Raw genomic sequence first — 11,804 nt, forward strand, 5'->3', positions numbered from 1 at the left:
GTTGGGTGAGTTTTTGAATAGCATAGTGGAACCACTGCAGCAGCGAGACATCCATAGGGTGAATGAACATAGTCTGTCACATGGGTCTGTGTACCCTGATGTGTTGTCGAGACGTGACCATGCTATCCAATCCATGGACAGCAGAGCCACACATTATTACATAGATAAAAACCTAAACATCCTTTGTCAGGAATATTGAATACAATGATATTTGAACTTATTCTACCAATTGTCTGTGGGGTGGTTCTTATATAGGGTGGAATTTGAGACAAAATATCCAAAGGAATGTGTTATTAAACAGACTTTTTTTGTCTCATATGAGAACCAACCCCATGGACAATTGGTAGTTCAAATAAAATTGTATTCAACATTCTTGACAAACAAGGGACGTTTAGGTTTTCGTCTATGTAATAAATCAGGGTTGGGGTCAATTCCATTACAAATTCCAGTCAATTCAGAAAGTAAACCTAATTCAATTCCAAATGTTCTTCATTGAAAAGCATTGAAGAGAATTGGAATTTCTGTGTACTTCCTGATTTGACTGGAATTGAAATGGTGTTGACCTCAACCCTGGTAATAATGCGTGGCCCTGCAGTCCAGGGATTGGATAGCATGGTCACGTCGGGACTACCCGATGTGATATTCATTCAGTGTGTGTCTATTTCCCTTGAGCTTCAGGTAAAATATGGATTAAATCATCTGAGAGTGTGTGGGGTTTTGCATGCTGCAGACGACGGCCTAGTCTCAGGGTCCAGCCAATCCAGTGATGTAGTGTCTCGGTGTGTACTGGGCTGAGCATAGTGCTGGTGGTCACTAGAGAGAGGCGTTCATACAGGGCTGAGGAGAGGGGACGTGAGTTGGTCCAGTAATGCCATGGCTGGATTTATTGTTTTAATTACATTTCCAGTCTTTTATCATACACTGTTTATGGTGGTGATTTGTCCACTGTATGACTTTGTTTGTAGAGCCAAAATTGTATTATTTGAGGGCTTCCTTGATTTAGTGTGGCGGTGAGTTGCTACAGTATGTTTACTGTTGTCTAAACCTATGACTATGTCAAGATTTATCTCCAGCAAGTCAGACCTAACCAATACCCACCGAGATTTACTGTCCACGCATGTTGTTTACCTACATTTAGCTGCTGGTTGGTTGTTTTTTGGTAGCCTACACACACAGACATCTGTGCTCTACCACCATAACAACCCCCCTCCATCCACACAACAATTGTGTGTGTGAGTTCAGAGATACACAGTCCATTTGACCCCCTTTATATTAAACAAATAAAGGTATGCCATGGGCTGCGTATAATTAATATCAATCTGACAGTGTAGGGGGGTGCCATTAGAGGTCAGGTTCCGTCCCGTGCTGCAGTGGAACAGACTAATGTACGCCTCAGAGGAGGCTGGTGGGAGGAGCTATAGGAGTACGGGCTCACTGTAATGGAACGGATTCAAACATGCGGTTTCCATATGCTTGATGCGTCTGATACCGTTCCATTTATTCTATGCCAGTCCTCCCATAGCTCCTCCCACCAGCCTCCTCTGGTACACATTTTCCCCTGCAGCTGTACTTGGTCAAGTTGCATATACATCTTCTTCCACATGATTTTATTAACTCTCATATCTACACCTCCTATTACCACAGCTGCCTCTCATTCAAAGGCACACAGGCTGCTCTCTAATTTGAAGTGACAAGCCATATACTTTCGCTCACACATTACGCGCTAGCCCCGGGCAAGGGAGCCTGCTCCTTTGAAAATGTTGGAATCAGGTTATTTCTATGGAAGTATTAAAGTAATACCTCAGTTTAAGCTATTATTTCAGAGTTTTTTTTTCACCTGGAGGGCTCAGGGAGTGGTAGAAATGGGGAGAGGGAAAAACGGAGAAAGAGATGTACAGCATTGCGATACATTTTGACAACACCTTTGAGTCAATATGTGTGAAGCTTATTGAGTGCAGACAAAGACAAAAAGCTCATATTTGATGGTTGTGTGTGTTTTCTATGTAAATGCTTGTTTGTGTGGGGTTGCTTGTCTATATTTTAACGTTGTGCGTGTAGACGCGCACACCTGTGTGTTTCTGTGTGTCCGAGTGTGTGTGATCGTTGTCAGTGTGTATTTTTGAGAGTGAAGAGGAGAAGCCCCAGAGGACTGTGTGATCCAAACCCTGTCTGATGATGCCACAACGTGCTAGAACAGTTCTGTCACACCACCACTGACATTAACATCATATCACTCAAACCACATTCCACATTACTTCTGAAATTCCTATTACCAAGACTCATGCATCATCACCATCATCATCACACCACACAAATCAATACTGACATCACTTTTTAACTGAGCTGTTGTTCCTCTCTCCCCATCTGTCAAACCTCCATCAGTCAGCACATGCATTCATCTTTGATGTAGCCAAACTGCTGTTTCCACTCTGACCAGTGAGCGGTGCTAGAAGCCTTGCACCACTGGAACTCTGGCTAGCGTCAGGACATTGTGACCTTTGACATGCATTCATTTATCACCTCTGTCTACGGAGCACCATTTGAGTGCACGGCCATGGGCGGCCGTACATTATTTGGCTGTGTTCTCACTTCCCACATATATATGTGAGGCACGGGAGGACAACAAGGGGGGGAAAAGAGGCTATATTGTTTTGTGGCAAATTGATGTGATCCATCTGACCATGTGACTCCTGCAACACACTCCCTAAGTGACCACCGAAGGGCTAGAATTGCATTGTGGGTCTTTAGGCAATAAGGGACGATCTATGTCCTCCATTTTGCTGGGGGGAACAAACAAAACGTCAGCCCGTGTTCATATATTTCACACTCCTTTTCCCTAAAATATATCCTCACCGTAGAAACATTTCTGTGGCTCGCACACGGCTGCTTTTGGAATCATTTTCTAGAGAGCCTTTGGCTTATTTGTGGTCTCTGATCCGATTTCCCACCTCTCCGCTGTGATTTCTCATTCCATGGTTGCCTTAACGAATCTCTCAGCACTGTTTCACTTGGAGGAAATACCACTGCAGAACACTTTCACTGCAAAATGAGTACGTACAGGAATATGAACATCAACTTACAGCTTGCATAATTTGTAATTGCTACATTGCACCGCACCATGATTGTATGCAAAAAAATGCCATAGAAAACACAGTTTCATACAGCGATGTTCGATTTGGACATTATATACCCCATCCATGACAATGGACACAATCTGGGTACAGTTCTTAACTAAGTTGGGTTAAGAATTGTGGCGGCAGGTTGCCTGGTGGTTAGAGCGTTGGGCCAGTAATCAAAAAGTTGCTAGATTGAATCCCCGAGCTGACAAGGTAAAAATCCCCTGAAAAAGACAGTTAACCCACTCTTCCTAGGCCGTCATTCTAAATAAGAATTTGTTCTTAACTGACTTGCATAGTTAAATAAAGGTAAAAAACCAAAACAAATTTGCTGGCATGTTGGTTACCATTTCACATAGGGAGCCATGGAGCCCCATGATTGCCAAAATAGCTGAAGCTCCACTTTTATTGTGTTATGCTAATGGTACATTATATTACAGAGGTCCTCATTGGAGATGGTTATAAGTGCTTTATCTCAGAGCGGTTAAAGGGTCCTCTTCATTCCCCAGTCTGCCACTATTTGTAATGGAGACACATTTAGAATGAGAGAAGAGGAGTGCCTGGCCATGAAGGAGACAGGGACAATAATGCTGGCATGAGGATCTGTGTGTGTGTGTGTGTGTGTGTGTGTGTGTGTGTGTGTGTGTGTGTGTGTGTGTGTGTGTGTGTGTGTGTGTAATTTGTTTGAATGAATAGGTATTATGATCTCATGTCTGTCCATGACTGGATATACACAGTGTTTTATCTCAAGATTAAAATGTTCGACCTTCCAACGATACTAGGAATATTGAACTGCAGATATGCTCTCATGCACACACAGAACCCACCAAAAAGGTTTGTTATATTCTACTATTTTAAACAATTTAATGTTTTGTGCATGTTTAGTAATATGGCAATATTCACATACCATGCATTTCATGTACCTCCTATCTACCTCCCCCTGATTCATATCTGAAGTTTTTAAACAAAAAGCCGTAAATTGCAGTAACATTACCCTTCGATTGCTCACCGTGGAACAATTTTCCTATAGCCAGTGAAATTAATTACTTATTGATCTATGACTAGTTGAATAAAATTAAGTGAATGAATGAATAAGTGAATAAATGGCAGGATTTGTGCCTCAGGTAGTTATCCACTTTTGTGGACGTCATGCTTTGCAGCTTCCATTTTTCATATGTCATTGATTACTATGTAAAGAGTGGCTATGGCTAATGTTTAACTTATCGGTTTAATAGGTTTGAATTAAACTGATTAGTAGCAAATTACAGACAGTTGCCAACAGGTGAGACATTTCCCTGTAATATGAGGGGAATTGTTCAGAAACACTGATTGTTTTCATGTATTAAGCATTTTGCTTTCAGAACTCCTTTAGGAACTACCCATGCACTATGTCCAGGCCTGTGGACTCTACCTATCCCGTAAGCAAATACAGCACCTCTAAAGCAACACTAGGCTATTCTCTCTCCCTGCTGCTGTCTAGCAGTATTTTGGATACTTACAGAAGAAACTAAACACCGCCAACAAAAAGAGAAAAGAGAGGAAGCTAATGTAAAGATTATGGTGCAGCGAATAGATTAGTTTTGCTTGACCAACTAAGTGGTGTGTGGCTGTGGAAAGTTGTGTGCTAATTGAAAATTTTCTATGGATCTTCTTAAACAGATGTTATTAACACTCGGGAAAGGATCGGCCAGCTAATAAACATTTATTTATAGCAAATTATTGCCTAATGTATCAAATTAACAACATGCAGCAACCAAGATTTATACATGATGTTAGAAACCTGTATTACATTTACTTAAGCTATTCAGCCAAGCACATTTTCAGATAAAACATCTTTTTTTTATAGATTGCGGTTTATGATAGAATATGTAAGATTAACCGCTCTCTGTGTGTTTTTGTTTGACTGATTTACGGTTGCTATAAAGTTTGTTTATTAGACTGGCGCAAATAATTAAATGGTGGAGTTTTAAGTGCCGTATTCACCTAATGTAAGGAACTAACGTGTGTAAATACCAGCCCGTAAAACTGGAATTATCTCTGAAGTCAAGGAGTCAAAATATTTACCTCTATAAATCTGCCTTTAACATCTCACTGATTATGGTCAGCAGACACCCTGACGATGCGCCTTTATTTTGTGCTCAACAGCAGGAGATAAATGCTCTTTTTTCAATGGCTGTTTTTCATTGCTGCTAATTTCCTTTGCCCTTTAAAATGAAGGGATTGGGACACAGAGGAGAACTCTGGAGGTTAAACTGCATCACCCAGCACCGTTATCACCAGTCTGAATGTACTGGGCCTAACACTCAACTACCCAATTAGGTCAGGAAAAGGGATTGAACGTCAGATTGAGTTCTAGAATTTTAGGAATAATCTTACATTCCTTTGTGTGAGATAACTGGACACTTTCACGTCTGTTTTGCCTACAAGGACATTTGTTTGACCTGCCTCCATGAAAACGATATGCCAAAACTGTTGTGATCTCACATAAGCACTGTTTCATTAATTATTAGTATGGAGTGTTTCCTGGTATGTATTACAACGATAAGAACATGGAACAGCTGAGGATGGTAAGTCCTCCCTATCTGGTAACATCCACCCTATTTCAGTATGTCACTGTATTAGGAAAATGTGAATTTTTTTGGTTGGTCATATAAAATAAAAACGAACAATTCCTGAGGTTTGTTTGTGTGTGTACATCCATACTGTGCACCTCTTTCCCCACTCTTCACTACAGACAACAGCTCCAGAGGAAGATAAATGTCTTCCCTCTGAGAAATCCAATAGAAATTCAGATGCATTTAACAAGTAGAGAATCCAAACTTTCCCCTTGTAGTTTGTGTCTGAACAGGAGGACAGGCCTAGGGAGAGAGGGAGACAACGAGCTTTGTTCTGCGACAAACAGTCTGTTCGCTACACACAATCTGTGTTCTGGGAAGGTAGTGAAAATACTGTATACTGTATGAGAAACAATAATTGTGTTATTTCCTGGCTCATCCCAACATGGTGTTAATCTCATGTACTGAAATATGTAGTCTGTTGACTCCTGCACGTGTGAGTAGAGGTTCGAACACACTATTTAGCCAGACAATGATAACATGGGGCGGCAAGTAGCCTAATGGTTAGAGCGTTGGACTAGTAACCTAAAGGTTACAAGATCGAATCCCTGAGCCGACAAGGTAAAAATCAGTCGTTCTGCCCCTGAACAAGGCAGTTAACCCACTGTTCCTAGGCCGTCATTGAAAATAAGAACTTGTTCTTAACTGACTTGCCTGGTAAAATAAATAAATGTAGTGTGACACACTACGACAGATTCACTTTTGGTCGTAATATCAAAAGCCATACGCAGTTGTGTGTGTATATGTGCATTTAGCGTTTTGTGTGTGTGTGTGTGTGTGTGTGTGTGTGTGTGTATAAGCCCAGTCAAACAACAAAACACCTGAGCTATGGTATAATAGGATAATTAATTCAGTGCAGAGACTAGCCAACACATGGAGCGATGGGGGTGTTAGTGTGTATATGGGGGTGGGTGGGGGTTAATACAACATGATAAATATTTGATTTCTGTTGGGGCTTGTCCCATCATTCCAAATGGGAAATGGCTGTAATGCGATTGGGAACAGATTTTCCTCTGGTAGGCCTGGGCTGTATGCACTAGAGACAAGGCCCAGCGACTGACAAGCATGCGCGGCTTGGGGAAATGAGAGTCAAAATACCCTTACAAATCACAGCAGGGCACCATGTTCCACCACCGGCTCCATCACAAATCTGAAAGGACCCGGGAAAGCCATGATAACGCCGATGGTAGCTTTGTTTTTTTAAAACACTGAACACAGTAGCCTACTGTCTACTTTTCTTAGTGTTTGTATGAGTACCAATATATACATTTTATTCTGTAATACTTTAAAGACTCCGAGACAGAAAACATTTTGAATCTTGCATTCACTATTTGAAACATTAGGCCTAATCTTTGCATATGATTTTGATTTTATAGATGGGGGTCATCGAATGTTTACTAGTAGTTCAACATGTGTCCCAGTCCAGTGGTGACACTTTGCCACAGGCACCACAGCTCTGCTCTCTTTTAACAGGCGTTGCTCTTTTCCGGTCAAGAGGCACAGCAGTTTGCCTGTCTCAGGGCTTGCAGAAACAGATGTTTACTCTGAAAAAAAATCTAACCTAATACTGTAGGGAGCTGCACTGAGAAATATTTATAGACAAGTGTGCCACACAATCAAGAAGCATTTGTCCTCAAGTGCGGGGGAAATATGGTTTCAGCAGTATTCGGTGGCACCGAGTGAAAGTAATGATTGATTATATCCAGAGAGAACACTTTGTACTAATTTCATCATTGCTGAAAAATGACAGGTGCACTTCTGTAACAAATACACACTCAGTGTTGTTCCCCCCCCCCCAATTTGTCTTCACTTTTTTTTTGGTGAAATTGTCAGAGAAAATTAATGCAATTAACTTGGCCCAGGGCAAAAAGCAGAGTTTCAAGTTTGTCATGCTGCAATGCTGTTATCTGCCGATGAAGAAAAAACAATCCTGTTTCCACTATCATTTTTTTTCTTCTTCTCTTCACACAACAAATTTCTCTGCTGTGGATGTCTCGAGGAGGCAGTAATGTCATTGTATCCGTTGCCATTTGAGCTGAAAAGGAGATGGCCGCGTACGTCAGCCTGCTGAAATCACTGTTAATGTGTCCTAATGACTAAGGAAGACTGCCGCTCACGTTCCACATTAATATTGCCGTACAGCGCATAATTCGCTTTGCGTCTCCTCTTTGAAATAAACAAACCCGAGTGCACGCACGCACCTCATCTAACGAGAGAGCCTCATCTGCAAACGCACACTTCACACACAGCCTTTCTCATTCACCGTGTAGCCCACACCCTGGTCTGCTCAATAACAGCCAGCTGTGTGTCAGTATGCAGCCAGTGCCACGCCCCTCCAACAACAACTTGTGCAAAGAGTTAATACACTTTCTATCTAGAGCACTGTTTCTCTCTTTGATTTCAGGTCAAATATTCAGAGACAGAACATCAACGATCTGAAATCAGGTTGTGCATAACGGTCTTGAGCTAATGAAGAACGGTCATTTGGAATTGTATAGCATGTAAACCATTTAGACATTAGAGGGTCAACTTATTTCAATTTTCTTTGATATGTGTTCCTACTTAAACGACCGTATGTCTTGTAATTTATGTTGTTGTACTTATAGTCTTTTATAAATGGGTGCTGTGGACAAGTGGACAGGGACAGACGTTAGTGTGGTTTTATGGGGACCTGAAAGAGTGATGTTGCTCTCAGTGTTCAGAATGCACTAAGACATGGCGACGTGACCCCACTGCCTGTGTTTATGACTGGAAACACAACCCTAAAGAGTCCATTAGTCTGGATAAAGTCCCCTCCAGCCGCTCCGCTTTTAACTCATAGAATTAGATAGAGTGACACAATGAAGGGGACCACAGCAGTGACGTGACCTTAATCTGACTACTTTATGAACTTGTGACCTTGAGCTCTGGGAGTAAAGCCACTAGTACCTCTGATCACTGCCTGGCCTGGTGGGGATACAGTTGGGTGTATTTGAGGGTTGAATGAAGGAAGCCCCTCATGGGCTCTAAAGTAGCTGTATGCCTAGATAAAGGTTCAATAAAACAATATAAAAAATGTATTTACACTGTAAGACGTACAATATGTAGGCCACAGCCTAACCACGGGCCTTGATTTTGATTAGCGTTTAATTCATGCCAAAACTATTTTCCTCTTAAGTATTACTGCAGGACCAAAGGTCTGTGGTCATCACTGGATAGACATAGGCTGAGCTGAAGAAGAAGAAGACGAAGTCAGCGGTGGGAATACTGAGGTTTGCTACTGTGACGGCAACTCAGGAGTAAGGTGGGGGGATTGTGTGTTTCATCCAGACATGGCTACTGATGTCAGTGATTTAAGGAATCCAATAATGGTGTGAGAGAGCGTGCGTGTTTTTTTGGTTTGTTGTTGTCCAGCGTTGGAGTGTAGAGAAATGAAATATATATTTCATATCTCATATCACCACGCAGCACACATATCAGAAACTATAGGTGGGGGTCAAGGTCACAGCTTTATGTTTCAAGGCGAGTGACAAGTTTGAAAGAATGATACAATTATATATTACAGCGGAATATGATTGTGTGTCGCAGGCTCAGAACTCAGGAAGCATTGAGAGCCACGTATGGCGAGGAAGCTGTGTGAAATATATGTGTGGGTGTGAACAGAGAAAGAAAGACAAAAGGGTGCAGCTCTGAATGTCATCCAGAAAATAATATAAATTAATTGGCTGGAGCAAATCAGTCTGGAAAATCTGCACTGTCTGTAATTAGGTTTGGGATTATTATTGCTGACTTGAACAAAAAAAAGAAACGTATTTATTTATTTATTTCAATCTTTTATCTTTTCTAGTAATGTTTAATTTGTCATGAGAAAGGTGGTCTTTCTAAAGGGCGACTAAAGCTCACATTTAATTGGGGTGAACGGATAGGTGGCTGAGCATTATGGGAACTTCAATGAGAATACATTTGCTGTCGTTCATTTTAGGTCTGTCATAAAATTGGACAACATTCACCCACACACTTTTTTTCTCACAGAACAGACTGGTCCGTTTAGTATGTCAGAGGTGTGTGTCTGTGTGTGTGTTTTATTTTGTGCATAATAAACATTTGTACATGTACATCTGAGGGTGTGCGTGGGTGATAGAAATACGAGAGCGGGCCCTTACCTGCCTCGGGCTACAGATCTAAGGATGTGACACGAGGGTGTGCTCACCCCTAGCCGTGCAGCAGCAAAGTGGCGTGTGTGTCAGCTTTACTGACACATATGCTGATGTGACTGGCATGATCCTTGCAGTTAATGCTCCCCCTCCCCAACCCCATCGCTCTCCCTCGTGGGCCGCTCGTGTATCAGGGCCAACAGGATAATTAGAGCACAGGTCCAGAGTGGAGGTTTGGCGAGGTGATGATTGGATGTGTGACGGACCTCAATGGCGTTATTATGGCACATAACATCAGTATCTGCATCCTTTGCTCTCCGATGCTGAGAGGTGTCCGTTTCTGAAACACTGTCACGTTTGACCATTCTGTAACGAAACTTGAAAATAATTGACACCTATTTTGTATGGATAAGCGTAACTCCTTAATTTAAGCAGTGGATTTGCACGATCCATGACTTTGGGAACAGACGGACCAGTGATTCGAAAGGGGGTTGAATTGCAGTTTTAGCTCGTAGTGGCACTGCCTCAATGTTCCCACAGATGGTGCTGTTAACCACAACTGAAGCAGCTCACCCTTGTCAGAACATGCTCCTCATTCTAGATGGTTGAATCCATCCTCTATTTAGATTCGTTCTTATAGAGAACCTAGTTTATGCCGGATACTGGCATACAAATGGTCTCAAAACCGATGTTTCTTTACTCGTTTAAAAAGCATAAAAAACGGCCCCACAAAGCATGACAAATCTAATTCAGGAATCTCCTCAGGCTTCGTTTGCTCGTGACCCTTTTGAACTGAGAATCCGGATCGACATGTCCTCGCTGTACAAGTGGCATAAATAAAGCAGGCACAATGCATGTTTTTGTTTCTCATTTATCAGGCCCAGTGCTCGTCTGCCCGCAGACAGAAACAAAGCTACTATATTCTCCCCTCCGCGGTTCCACTGATCAAACTAGAAGCGGAAAAAACATGTATTATTACTCTTTCTCAAATGAAAGCACAGTCAAACACTTTATTACATTTGTTACTCTATTTGACGTGATACCTGTTGACGTCCACAACGTTTCCGCATGATAGATTTAGAGAAGCTTCTACCCAAAAGGAGGAGAACTCTGTTCTTCACTTGTTGAGCCTTGTGTGTTTCTCTCTCTCTCTCTCTCTCTCTCTCTCTCTCTCTCTCTCTCTCTCTCTCTCTCACTCTCTCTACCCTGTGAAACAGTGTTAGTTGAGCCTAATTTGGCTACCTTGCTCCAGTGTAAACAGTGGCGGAGTTGGCAGGCAGGTGACACTTAAGGGACTTTAATCAGTGATCACATGGTAAGGGAGGCCTTCAATGTGCAATGCAGGAAAAAATTGTCTTCTGGGAGAGAAGAAAAGGGAATAAAAGAACCTTCAGATGTGGTACTTGAAAGCAATGGTAAACATTTGACATCCTGCATCTGGGCTGTCAATAATAAAAGGTTTCCCCTTGATGTTGAGATGCGGATAATAAATGGTTAAAGTCGTGTCGCTTGCTCTATCCCAGTGCAGGTCTCTCCTTGTCAATCATCCGTTACCCTTACCCCTGTAGCTTCCCATCTAATGGCACTTTGTTGTGGCAGCTGCTCATAAACTGAGGAACTCCAACAAAAATAAGTCACTGTCTCCATAATAGAGAAAAGCATTTTTATTTTTATAGAGTGAGAAACAGTATCATGCTCTTTGCAACCCCTATTTCCCACGAAATGCATGGGTCCTTTAGTAAGGCTATATCATCAGGAATGATCAGTGATGGGTCCTTGTTTCTTTTCCTCGCCTGTTTTACAATGCTCTCAGTGATATAGACACATTGATTGCAACTCCTCTAAACAATCACAGATGGGACATGGGAATGACCATAATCACAAACAACAAGGAGTAAAGAACCAGGTCCAAATTCTATAATTACAAGGTCAGAAATAAC

This window comes from Salmo salar, chromosome ssa26 (genome assembly GCF_905237065.1).
Source record: "Salmo salar chromosome ssa26, Ssal_v3.1, whole genome shotgun sequence".
Taxonomy (NCBI): domain Eukaryota; kingdom Metazoa; phylum Chordata; class Actinopteri; order Salmoniformes; family Salmonidae; genus Salmo; species Salmo salar.